Source organism: Sus scrofa, chromosome 3 (assembly GCF_054392235.1).
Source record: "Sus scrofa isolate SSC_HxYL_T2T_F1_AM1 chromosome 3, Sscrofa_HxYL_maternal_Yorkshire_Landrace_v2.0, whole genome shotgun sequence".
Taxonomy (NCBI): domain Eukaryota; kingdom Metazoa; phylum Chordata; class Mammalia; order Artiodactyla; family Suidae; genus Sus; species Sus scrofa.
In genome coordinates, this window is record NC_139385.1 from 144,162,970 (window position 1) to 144,176,742 (window position 13,773).

The window sequence follows — 13,773 nt, forward strand, 5'->3', positions numbered from 1 at the left end:
ACCTTTTGTTTTTCTATTTTTGATGCTTCATGTTGCATAATATCTAGGATACAGTAACAGCCTGGTTGCAAATGCTTGAAACAGAAATAGGTTCTTTGGAGGCTGCATTTCAGAGCATCCGACTGTGAGGCTAGGAAGCAGAGCTAGAGTTCCCTCAAGGTCCGTTGCCCAGGATTTGGTTAGAAATCATTGTATCTAGGATAAAAACGTTGAGTCGGTCTTTAGGCAGCTTGAGTGTATAACTGGCCCTTTCACCCCAGGACTTATCGAGCGCCCCCCCTCCCCAGAAGAAAGCGGGAGGTAAGCTCAGTTTCACAATCCGGGTGTGGGCAGGCAGTCTGCACGCGAGCAAGAGAATTAGAATTGAACACTCCATTCCATCTCCCCCAACCATGCACACACACATACCAGGGCACCCGCACGCGTGCGTGCACACACGCATGCACACATACACACACACACTCTCCATCACCAGCCGGTCAAGGGAGAAAAGGGTGATACCTTTTTAAAAACCGAAAAGCAGAAAGCCATTATTAGCAAGAGCTATATTGAGCATGCTTGCCAGACAGGCAGCAAAGCTGAGCTCCAGTTCCGCCCAGACATGTGCCTTGCCATTTTCATTTTAATCAGCCTGCTCAGGATGGCTGCTGATTCATTTTGCAGGATGTCCCCCTGGGAGCCAAGGTGGAAGCCTGGGGCGAGCGGCTATTGCATCGATGCAGCTCACATCAGACGGGGTGGGGGCGGGGAAGAGCACAGACTGCCACACGCCACATCCCAAATTTCAATATGGCTATTTAAAATCCTTCGTGAAACCACATCCTTTACAGTAACTATAATAGAACAAAAAGAAAAGAAAAAAATATGTCACACTGTCATTTCATTATCCAACTACCCGCAGCACGCGCGCGCTCACACACACACACACACACACACACTCTCTCTCTCTCTCTCTCTCTCTCTTCCACAGAGAGGCTCGCAATTCTGCCTCTTTTATGGTCACGGTAAAATGCACAATACACATATGTATTTTTTTGCTTTTTATTTACCTGGTAACTAGCTGGGGTGGTACCTGATCTGGCTGGAAACTGATTTGCTGGATTGACAACCTTATTATGCAGTGAGCTTATTATTGATATGATTCTGTTCTCGGTTGCCATGGCCACCGTGTGAGAGACATTCAATTTTCTCTCTTCCATCATCATTATCTATGAGGCCATCTGTTGTGGAAAATGAATTCAGCCTCATTTGCATGACTGATAAGCATTTTTTTTATCTACTTAACAGAAGGTCATATGCCGGGGATTTGGAGCTCATGAAAAAAAACGTGGAAAAAAAGCATATCGAGAGGATGAGTGGGAGTGTGTGCATTAGGGGCTGTATGGGGAAGTAAAACAGATCCCTCAGGCCTGCGAGCCTATCACACTGCATTTGTCATTCCTGCCCGGGCGACATTTTTTTTCCCTAAGCTACTGCACACTAAACAGGGAGAGAGCTTTCCTTGCAGCCTTCTTGAAGCCCCCTGATTTTTGTACTCATTGTTGGTGGGTGTATTTTAATTTTTGATCCCCTGGACTATGGGTTACGATATCAGTATTCACTGAAGACAAAAAGCAGCCTTTTCTGCATCTCGGTGGTAGGCATATTCCTCATCATCCTTTCAGGCTTGGGGTGGAATAGGGCTGGTTTGCTTTCTGTGTGTTTCTAGCCAGCACAGTCACCAAAATTGAGCTTGTCTAACTTGGGAGCTGTTGTGGTCATGTTGTGAGGTACGTGATCTTTGTTAGGTTAATTCTGGGGACTTAGTGGACAGGGTCTGTTTTACCGTAGCTCAAGGGCTTGTGCTATAATGCCTATTGTTTGCTCCTTTTAAAGTTATTTTTATAGCATGGCTGGCAGCTGAAATGTTCCTGGGCTATAGGAGTTTGTAATCCACAGAAATCTCTCTCTTTAGAGTTGAAATGGGTACTAGGTTGCATGCCTTAACCGTGATGTTGTTTATAAAAAAAAAAAAAAAAAAAAAAAAAAAAGACCTCGCTGCATGGACAGTACTTGGATATGTGGATAGTGAAACAAAAACTTCCCAGAGACTTTGCTGGATTACTTTACATTGCAAATGAAGCATATCATTTTTTGCAAAGGCTGTTAAAACATGAGATATTCTCGATGTAATGTTATATTTGCCTAATGGTAAGAAAGTTGACTTATACTGTTAAAATTAAGAAACTCAAATAAAGATTTTTAACTATAACTGAAATGTTTGAAGTTCATAAAAATGAAACAGTGTTTCATTTGTAACAGAAAGATGACTTGAACATCTTTGCAAGTTCAAACTGCAAACTTTTATCTTCAAGATAGATCATAATAAGACCTAAATTTATATATGATTCAAAATATAGAGCTCTGATTTTGAATTTAGTATTAATTAAGCCATGATAATTTCTTGCACCACCAAAACAACATAGTCTATAAAATTTTAAGTTATTTAATTAGAGTAAAAATCTGTTATAATAAAAGCTTTTTGGTTTAAGTGTTTGTATTTTTTACTGAATAAAACCAACTTCATAGACAAAAGCATCCTAGGACCACCCTTACGACCATAAGGGAGGCTTTCTTTCTAATTGCTCAACTTCATGAAAGTCATGTAGCTTAGATGATAGACACATGTCTTCCATACAGATAAAAATGGGCTTATCTTTAAAATTATAAAAAGAGTTTTTCTACAATACTCCTTTTTGAAAAACAGCACCACTGTATGCCCATAACTTTTCGCCTCTCAAAAACTTTGAATCCAAAGTGTTGATTGTATGTTATCCATGCTACTTACTTATACATTCTAGGGGGGGGGAAAGGGTATTTATTTTTCTAATTGACCTAGAGGAAAGTGTATGATTCTGTCACCTCAAGTACAATAGGTCAATTGGTCAAAATTCTTCTTAAAATTGTACTGTAGCAATAAACATTCTTTATGAGAGTCGACCTGAGCCGATATGTTTGTGTAATAGTTCTCTACTTGATGGCACTTTTAAAAACTCTCACTGCAGTATCATAGACTTCTCATAGGCAATAGCAGCTGTTACATAATCCTTCCTTTTTTAATCAGCCATATTTTTTATATTTTAGCTTGAGTATTAAAGAAATACTTTCTTTTTAATATTAATTTACACTTAAAGATTTTTAGAACAATAAAAGCCTGATAGTTTACGAAGGTTATTTCAAGTGACCTCACTTTTCTCAGAGGACTGTAGTTAAAGCATTAGTAATATACCTGGATTTATATTATGATGTGAAGGATTATGCAGTTGCCTTTTGATCAGTACATATAGTCCAGCTTTTTGCAGCAAAATTGTCAACTTCTGAGAAACCTAGGAGATAGCACAGTTGATTTTTTCCCTCCCCCCCCAAGAAAAGTTAATTACCAATCTTGGTTGGATTCTTCCTTGCCTCCCTGACATTTGACTGCTGCTAATTCACTGATTAATCTCATTAATGTGATTATAGCAGGATTTGGAGTTGGCTGCCATTGTTCTGTAGACAGTGCTATTCAGCCCGAGTGCTTGCCACCTCATTCAGTTTTGCTGTGATTTTTCAAAGGCTGGTTGAGTGAGCTATTGTGAGCAAGGCTGCTCTCCCTTTCCCTTTCAGCACCGGGAGCTGTCCGCTGCTGATAGCAATTACATTCAGCAGTGACGGACTTCCTACTAGTTTACTGGCAATGTGAAAATGGCTCAGTTTCATCACCTTAACCATGGTACCCGTTGAGGCAGAAGTGGCAGCCGGTGTCATGGTCACAACTGGATATTCTGAAGGTTGTGGCAGGAAAGATAGACAATCCTTGTATCTTTATTTTGCACGTAAAATTTTTATCCTACTTTTCAAATTTCCGAACATGATTTTATTAAAATTACTGCATACATGTAATTGTGTGTTGAAAAAAAACCCTGTAAACTCAATGTGGATATGCTTTGCAAATGGAAAATGTTTACGTAAGACAAATTTATGTGATTATTGACGAAATTTCTTTTTTTGAAACCATGAGCCAAAATTACCAAGATGAACCAATAAGTACACCTAAAACATAAATTTCAACATCTCTAGAGTTAAAAACTTGCATCCTCCAGCAAAACTTAGGCCAATTTCATAAATGTGTGCTAGCCGCTGAGATCAAGGTTGAAGGCCCAATTATTTGTGACCATGTATGTTTGGTGAACAAAAATTCCTGAAGGAATACAAGCACACAGTTTGCTTTTGGATTATAAAAACGGTGTGAGCATGATTTCAGGAAAATGTGAGTGTTTCAGAGAATGAGCCTCTTTACTGCTTTCATTGTTCCTGCCATGTTTTTCATCCACCTTATTTATTTTTACACTCTTGAAAATGTCTATATTTCATAGCTGAATACACCCAAATTATTTCACTCTCTGATGTTTTGTGTCTGTTTTACATGTATGCCAGCTTTCAACAGCTTAGGGGAAAATAAGTTATTTTGCAACTTCAAAGCCTTTTAAAGTTTTTTTCTATTTCTTAAAGCCACACTTAAAATTCAAAATTTAGAGTTAATAATCTGATTATTCCCTGATTTGCTTTTAGAAAAACTTCACAGGTGTGGTAAAAGACCCAGTCACTTCACTGAGAAAAATTAATATTTTTTTTGCCTAAATAATGCTTTCAAAGTCACATGTGTAAACTAGAATTCCAACTCTACCAGTGAGACCATCTAACTTGACAGAAAGTATTATTTGTAAAAACAGACTATATCATCTAAAATACTTATTAAACAATGTGGTGGCTACATTTTCAACGTCAAACAACTTAAAATTGTATCTCCTCTTAAATATTTTATATTAAGAAACCCATTCACTGAAGTAAGAGGGACTAGCGGGACGCTCTTCTGCAATGACCCCGCCGCCCTGATGTTGAAGTGTGGCTTGGCTGGATGGCTTGAGTCCAGGGCTATGATTTCCAATCAATAACCAGTTTTTTAAAGGCATCTACTACTTTGCCATGAAGTCTACCTGATGCAAAGGCTCACCAGGAAGCAAATGAAGGGCAGATTCAGAAAGAGAGGTTTTCAGTTTTGCTAAACTCATAATCAGATGACTTCATATCATAATTTGACTGCAATAGTATTATGCATTTTTTATTTTCAAGCTTTTTAAAATATAATCTGTTCATGGATATCTTCTTTTTGTTTTCTTTGAAAAAATGGCTGGCTTTCCTTAGAAAAGAGTAACAGAAGATAAACTTGAGCAAAAACTTGAAAATGATTAACATGTTTTTCACTAAATAAGTTTCATCATAGTGTCTTTTTACCACAACACTTATCTGACATGAGCTGTAGTTATTCCAAACTACAATAAAGAGAAAATGTACCACAGACTTAAAGAAGAGAATATTCATGTTAATTTTTTTTTTTTATTTTGAAGTTGTAGTGACTTAATCCCAACCATGTATTATGTGTGGCTGGTAGAAAACATATATTTTAAATTGGCATACCCCACAAATCAGAAATATTGCATGTAATGGCCTTAACCTGTACAATGGATAATGCTAAGTACTTTCCTGGCAGTTTACTGTAGGCTTTTTCTGATATCTGATTATTTTAAGGGAGCAGGCACACATTTTCCCGTCCTTCGGCTGTTTCAGGGTAACATGGTTTCAGCTGGAGTGCGATGTGCCGTCCTCCTGTCTCTCCGTCCCTCTCTCCACTCCTTCCCCGCCCCCGCCCCACTCCCCCACCCCACCCCCGCCTTTACCTCTGTCCCTGGTTGTCCCTTTGGTCTCCCTCTTTTCTCTGTGTGTCTCTTTCACACCTGCATTGTTCAAGCACACACAATGATTTTTCTGTGCCTGTTTTCACAATGAACGTGTTTTAAGCTTTGACATCATAATGAGTCCTCAGGGTATCTGCAGAAGTAATCAGAGATGGCAGAGAAAATGTAAGCCAGGTGTTGTAAAGCCAGAAAGAACGCATAGATGCTTATTTATTCGGTGAGGAAATACTGAGAAACATTGCTGTGTTGGGCTGTTCTGTGAGGAAATTTTTCCTAAAATGTATCTCTTTAAAAAAAAATCCCAACTCCCCACGTGGTGATTATTGGAAAAGTTGGGAGGGGGAGGAAAATATTCTAGTTCAAGTGGAAGGGGTTTTGTGCCGGCAGAAGCCTGAGTGGTGTAGGATATATTCTCTTAAAGCATTTCTTGCTCTCAGGCTGCAGTGATTTCCAGCAGGGCTGGAGAGCGAGGGAACTGTAGCCTCTATAGGAACCGGTATGTCTGGTCTCAAGACGTCAGGCAAGAGGCTCGGATTTAGAGGAATCACCTGTGCAAGCTAGAGTCAGGTGTTCTTGGCCACTTCAGACCTCTGTGCCGTCCTCCGTAGCTTTGTGTGCTGGGGAAAACCTGCAGAGCTTTATCACAGAGGCGTTTCTGCCCTGGACTCCTGTGCACGGTTAGCTGACAGAGGAAAGGGCCAATGGAGTGTACAGGGAAGTGCAATCAACATGTGCCATGGCTCCTCCGTGGCAGAAAGAGCCCTGCGCGTGTGGACAAATAGGCTGCGGAACAGGCTTGTGCCAGATGGCCAGCAACTCTCCTGCAAAAAGGTACCTCTTTCTTTGGATTTAAAGCTTGCATAGGATTGATCTGGTCGCCACCACCAGCAGCTCTTCAGAATTATTTCACCTGATCTCTTCAGTACTTTGACAAACAGTTGTTTCCTTGCCTGCCTCTCTCCAGCTCTTCTCTGATGACAAATGGCAACAGTCCTCACAACTGCCTGGTTAGTGTTCAGATGAGCCAACAATGGGCCCAGAGCGTCTTCCCCAGAATAATATCACTGTGGGCACCCAGTACGTGTGCATGCTGCCTGGAGTTGTTATTAAACAGGAGTCTGTGTATTCAAGGCTAGTGTCCAGGGGGAGGGTGGGAGGTGCTAAGTAGCCTTTATGATTTCATGTGGCCTTTCATAGTTGCCAGTGTTACACGAGAGAGGTTTGCAGGGAGGGCAATGGTATGGTTACCGCTGGAGTAAGACATTTGTTGCTAGACTCAAGAAGCCATTTATAAAATCAGCACTTTTTTTTTTTTTTTTTTTTTTTTACCGGAAGGATGCTAATGAAAGTCATAGATCTATGTTCCCTTTTGTATTCTTGAAATCGTATTTAGTCTTGCCTTTTCAGCTAAAACTTTTTCTGCTATTTGTTTTCTTCAAGCAATGCTAGAAGGCTGATAACATTTTAACTTTCTTAGGGAAACGGTTCTATGTCTTTTGTTTGAAAAGAACACGATAAAAGAAGCTCATCCTGAAACAGAGCATAGTGCGGCTGGCAAAACCCGAAAGAGATTTTAAGAGTCAGTTGGCGTTAACTCTTGTGTAACTGTTCCCCATCTGGGGGTGGGGGGCAGGGTCGGAACCCCTCTCTGTGTTGTTTTGGTGCTCAGCGCTAGGACCATGGAAAATACTGTGGGTTCAGCTGACTTTCTGAGGTCTCTGTGGCCTCAGCATGAATTTACCATAACATCAGTGTTGGGAGGGGGGTATTTTTAGATATACAGCCTAGCCGGTGGCTGTTAACAGCCTGACTCTGGTATTCACTGTTCTCATCTATTACATGAAATACGGCACTGCACATGATACACATTCTGCTCTAGAGATTTAGGGGCCTGTGGGTACAATGTAAGAAGCATACAGCATGCATCCCCAATCTTGTCTGACTGTGTTGCAAGCTTAATAAACAGCAAGGTTAGAAACTACCGGTCTCATCCACAGCTCTAACTTGAAAAATACCTAGCGCAGCGATGAAGGTCCCCCCCAGGCTAGGAGTGGGGGAAATGGCTATGTTTTGTAGAGCTTAAAGGATGCAGCCTGAGACGGGGTAAGTCAGCAGTCTGCGATGCTGTCGGGCTGCCGCAGCTCCGTGGTCTCACAGGGAGCGTGATGCACACGCGGGCAGGGCTGCCAGCCCTGCGTCTGCGGCTCCTGTCAATGGGGGCTTCCGTCCTCCGCCAGGCAGGGCGCTCGCTGCACGCATGCCTCGGCCCCGTCGTTTAGTGGTGTCAACTTATTAATTTCCATCTTCGACTTCAGGCCTGTTAGTTTCCTGTCTGAAAGCATTATTACTTTTGTCCATGTGGCAAAATAATTAGCATACAGATGAGCAGTGGCCCCGGGTCTGAGCGCCGGTAGAGAAGAGGCGCGTTGGGAAGTTGATTGGATGCGCGGAGAACAAATGGTGGGCGTGCAGAAGCAGGAGAGTTCTGTAGTCGTGGAGCAGGTTGGAGAATTTTCTGGGTGAGTCCCTAAAATGGAAGCAGGGGTGGCTGCCGCGGGAAGGACGGCTCGGCGGAGGCTGGCCTAGCCGGAGAGCCGGACTGCGGGCGCAGGGCTCGCCCGGACCCCTTCGTTTGCCAAGCTCCAGGTCTCCCTTCGCTGTGCCCTCCAGGTAAAGATGTCCTGTTCTCCTTGTTGTTTCCAGAGCGTTGGCTCCGCTTCCCAAAGTGGAGCAAAGTTCAACTCCTTATGGTCAGTAACAAAAGGATTGGGTTGCCGCCGGGTTGGGGCATCTGCTTCATCCATCTTCCCGTGCATATGTCTGGAGTGGAAATGAACTGTTTAGAGATTATTGTTTTCAGAAATTTACAGCAGCCATTATTCAATGTGTTTAATTAATATTTTCCGAAACAGTGTAGCCAGACCAGGAAAATTAGCAAATGTTGTTTCAATTAAAGCCCAGACATAATTAGTTTTGACTGGTATATATTTTTCCTAGCTGGAAGAAGATTTTAGCTAATTCACCCAGCAACTTACAAGAGATTTTGCACATCGAGCTGAAGTTTCTATTGATCTGTAGGATCTGCAGATAGGAGAGAGAAAAATGAGCACAAGCTCTGAGACTTTCGGTCCTTTTCAGAAAAATGGAGACTGTTTGTACAAGTCAGTCTTCTGAGTTGAGAAATAAGTGCAAAGCCAGCTGGAATCCTAATTTTCTATTGTCGTCAGTGACACATTTCTTATATAATTCTGTGATGGTAGTGCTGCAACATGGGTGTTTCAATATTTAGTTAAATCTACTTTCATCTCAGGGAATTCACTGATAAATAGTTCTATCCTGTTTTCATAATCCCTACTTTCCTTAAAAGGTAAGGTTTTCATTTTAACTGACCTAATTATTTTGTCTGCTCTTAAGGTAGAACTTAAGTAGAAATTATTATCCTTTAGGTGTCTTTTTATAGTTTCCTGAATATTTCAAATCACTTAAGGATTTTATTTTGCTTTTATGTTTAGCCTTCTTTTTATTTTTTTTATACAGAGTTGCTTTACTTTAGCTGTTTGCTTTAGACAATGACAGTGAATGTTTGACAAAAAATACAACTTTGTGGAGGGTCAGCTCTTCTGTTAAAAAAAAAAAAGAAAGAAAGAAAAACTATGCCTTTCCAAAAAAGAAAAAAACTACCCTCAATAAGCCTAAAGCTCAAACACAAGATATTGGAAAACATATTAACCCTTTATATGAAGCTTCTGACACTTGGCTTTGATCATTTTCTCCTTCATACTCGAAGTTTCTGAAGCTCACATTGAGCTTTTTTTGCATAACAATGGAAATTATCCATTTTTACATCAATAAATACACATGTATATATATTTCTATTTGACTACATATAGATATATATAGTCAACTTTTTTCCCTTTCATTTTTAAATTTGCTGGTAAATTAGAATGTGAAGACAATAAAGAATTGATTTTTAAAAATTTAATCCAAGCAGTATTAAATATCAAATTGTTCTAAAATAGATCCATGAACTCTTCTGTAGAGAAAAAGAATGTTTCTATGGTTTTTCCATTGCTGTATTACATTTTAGAGTTGAGACAAGCCTTCTGTGGTTAAAATAATTGCTTTCAGTTTTGTGATGGGTTATAACTTTCTTGGGGCAAAATATCAGCATTTAGTTTTTAACCTCATGGGCCCGAGTACATCCAGAAGGGACCATTTGAACGTTACCCCCTCCACGTTGCTCTCTTTGTGCCTGGCTGCCTTTCAGAGGTTTAATCTAGCTTTTTTTTTTTAAGGGCCAAAATTATGTCATATTAGTTTCCACTCGACAGAGTTACTTTATGCCACTATCTGTCACACTGCTTCTCGGGCACGTGGAGTTGGGAAGGGCTTGCTTCAAAGACAATGAAAGGTCCCAAGGCTGGAAAGACAGGCAGGTGTACCTAACTGAAAACGTGGTTTCTAGGGGCATTTTCCTGTATATTTCGTTTAGCTCAAAGGTGGCAGACCAACTTTGGAAAGAAAAGCAGCCTTTGGTAGCAATTTTTTTTAAGCTGAGTGAGATGCCAAAATATTAGTCTGAAGTCAGGCACTGTTCCATTCGGCAGGGAAGAGGGGTCGCTTGCTTCTGTCCCAGGAGCTCACTATGCCAGGGCTGCTCCTGGCCTTCCTGCAGCGGGGTCTCGGTGATGGGGCGGGAGGTGGGGGGCAGTCTGTGTTTCTTCCGTCAGAAGGATTTTGACCTTGTATCTTTCAAATCCTGTACTGGGGTATGTGTTTTTGCACTCTGGGGTGGGGGCACTGCAGTTAATGTCTCCGAAGGGTCTGTGAGTGCACGTACATGTGTGTTTTTCAAATGCCGGGGTGGAAGTGCCGTGTGCAGGCTGCTGACAGTACTGGAGCCGCTGGGTTAATATGGGTGCCGTGTGAACCTGTTTTAGATCTGTTTGGGTCCTCATTCACAGAGTTGAAAGGAACTTTATGACTCGGTGTTACATACTGACTGCTTTTTTTCCTCAAGTCTGATGCTTGGAGGGTGCATGCATATGGCTTTAAAGAAAATGACCTCAAGATTATTGGACATTTTCACTTGAGTTATTTTCTGTGTGACTTGGGGCTGAATCAAACAACTCACGGATTAATGCCTCATGGGTGGGGGTTCTTTTTAGCACATTGACAAAGGTTTTTCTAGGCGATATCTAGCTCAAACCCTGAGCCGTGATCTCAGCCCGGACTCACAGTGTGTTTTAACGGCACTCAACAGAAGGGCTTCTTAAAAGTCTGAAATTACCTCTCGCTGGCGGGGGGGCTCCCGCGTCGCTCACCCTGGGAGAGGTGGACCGTTCTTAGAGACGGACTTTCAGGCGGGTCCAGCCTCCCCTCCCCCACCCCCGGTGCCCGTGTCACACTGGCCTGTGCCCATCTGAACAGAAGCTGAGAGCACGGAGCTTGGTCGCCGTGAACAATGCTGGCCAGACTGGTGGTGGAAGTGGTGGAGGCTGCAGGGCACCCCGTGGAGAGCCATCAGATCGAGTCTGCTCTGTCGAGCTGTCTGCTAGATTGTGAACGTTCAGAAATCAATGCTGCATCTGCTAGTGGACCCTCTGGTTCACTGAAACTCCCACCTGCCTAATGCATCTGGGCAAGAGCTTTTCAGAAACCAGTTTCCTTCAGGATAAATTTAATACGTCTTGAGGGCCAGGCGCGAGCAAATTGATTCTATCTCTGCACCAGGCAAACTCATAAACATCTGCAGGAACACAGATTTTCAACAGCCCTAGGATGAAGGGATGCTATTTTGTGAAATATCTCAAGCCCACTCCCTTCATGCCTCATGCCAGCATGGCATTTTTTAATTAGGAAGTTGATTAAAGAGGGCACGGTAGACCACGGCTGCGTGGTCCTTTGGCATTCATCCAGCTGTTTGTTGTCTGGGTCGTGCTCATCACCAGTTGCGGGAAAGAGGGGGGATCGTTGGGAGGCTAAGGGGTGCCGAGAATGGAACTGTCCTGGGTATGTGCTCCTGGCAGCTGCTCTAGCTGCAGCCTTGCAGCCATCTCTGCAGACAGACTTGCTGGCTTCCTTCAGGAAATGGGGAGCTCTGCCCTTTGAAGGCCTGGAGCCATGGAGGCATGGCCTTGGGAGATCCCGTGATGCTGATTTCTCAGTAGCCAAGATGATAGGTCATAATTATTTGCATTTTCTGGCTTCAAAAATCTGACCTCATGTCCTGCAGTTTGGCGAGAATGGCCACAGTGTCCAGAACAGTGCTGTGCCTGTGCTGTTTCTCTTCCAGAGGAACTGGTCTGGTTTTATTTTTTTCTTTTCCTTTTTTTGTTCTTTCTAAGAGATTTCTTTCTTCACTGGCTCTGTTTAGGGCATGGAGCATCTTATCATGTTGTCCCCAATTGTCGTGCTCCTGTGGCCAGTGTAGGGTGTGTGCCATGTGAGAAGTGTGACCCTGTCCTTTCCATGCCCCCCCACCCCCTGCAAGTGCCTGGAGAAGCAGGAAGAGATGCCCGTGAGCTTGGGCGGTGGGCAGCCCCCGGGCCACTGTGTCCAGGACAGATGCCAATACAAGGTTCAAGACCAGGGGAGTGGTCTCCCTGAGTGAAAGTCCAGCTGCTGGGTTGGAGATGCTTCCTTTTGTTCTCATCCCCTCAAACCCAACTTGCAAATTTATGGATTATGTTTAGATTCTGCATCTCGAAAGAGTTGAGTAACAGCCTGGCTGGAGTCAGTAACAAGGACTGGCATCCCAGGGGCGCCCTCACCACCTTCTCCTGGGAGGAAAAAAACCAACAAAGTCACTGCTGAGAATCAAAGGCAGGGCCCCTTAACTCAGCTCCTGCCTTCCTTCTAAACACATTGGTGAGCAATTCATACCCCTGCATGTATTGAGCACCTATGGTGTGCAGTGCCAAAAGAAGCAGAGCTAAGCTAATTTCTAACCCACAATGAATCAGTATGTATGATATAAAGTAAGTACTCAAGAATTTATAATATATACATATAGCATATATTTATAAATATAACTCATAGAAAATAGAAAAATAAATATATTTATTTATTTTTGTAAATGTAAAAAGTAAACATACCATAGCTATTATTTATGTTGCTTTATGCAGGTAATTAAAAGTCATATCACATATGACATATGATAGGTTACGTGTTTGCACATGATAGATGACTAAATACTTAGTTTTTAATGTGTGTGCATCTGAAGACGGATAAGCACCATTCTTCTGTGTCCACTTCTTCTTGACTGCGTTCTGGAATGAGCCATTTTTCGGACTGAATAGGAGGAGCGGGAAACCACTGGCGTCCGTCCTCTGCTCAGATGATTAACACTTCAGGGACCCAGGTGATCTTTTGAAAATTAGCTCTCGATTGCATGGCACAGCAGAATCATATTTCTCTACTTAATTAAATGTATGATTTGAGCTTCTCGCCTTCTTATAAAATCTAGAGCTAAAAGCTCCAAGAGCGTGAGCGTTCCGGGCAGTGCTCTCCTCCCCCACCCAGTGTGTGCATATGGATGCTCGTGGTCCCTTCCGATGCGCGCTCACACGTGAGACCAGTCTTTGCTCACCTGGGAACGCATGAAATGGTAAACAACTTCAATTTTGAGGAGAGAGTGTTGGTAAGTGTCAGGTGTCTGTTTTGCAGTGTGGAACATTGTAAAGCTGTGGACGGCCCAGCTGGCGCGCGAGGCCAGCCTGCCACCCGAACAGGGTGCTCCCCGGTCCTGCTCCCGGCTTCTGACGTGGGTCTGTGACGTCAGCCGGGATGCAGGCTGCCAAGCAGGACAGCCACTTGGTCACCCACTGGCTCCCCACTGGCTGAAGAGCGTCCAAAGGCGGAGGCTGGGATCCAAATTAGAAGCTGGTCACGTATTCAGGTGACCCTCAGCCACCTTCCCACCCAGTCAGGGCTGACTGATAACACCTGTTTGGTCAGAACCGAGAAGTTCCTGCAGTGAAGTTTGGTAAAAGCAAAG

General features: G+C 42.9%; 1 protein-coding gene across 50 annotated transcripts in view; it reads left to right on the forward strand.

The window, feature by feature from the left end:
- Nucleotides 1–1,396: 1,396 nt before the first annotated feature.
- MYT1L (myelin transcription factor 1 like) overlaps nt 1,397–13,773 on the forward strand; it is a 365,227-nt gene continuing 352,850 nt past the window's right edge. For 14 of the 50 annotated variants that reach the window (XM_085020060.1, XM_085020061.1, XM_085020071.1 and 11 more), the window contains exon 1: nt 7,685–7,877. The gene's annotated coding sequence lies outside the window, so the exon portion shown is untranslated. Of the gene's footprint in view, nt 1,637–6,130; nt 6,606–7,684; nt 8,445–13,773 lie in introns of those variants that run through there. The other 36 variants (XM_085020082.1, XM_021087946.2, XM_021087951.2 and 33 more) reach the window with 5 other exon arrangements.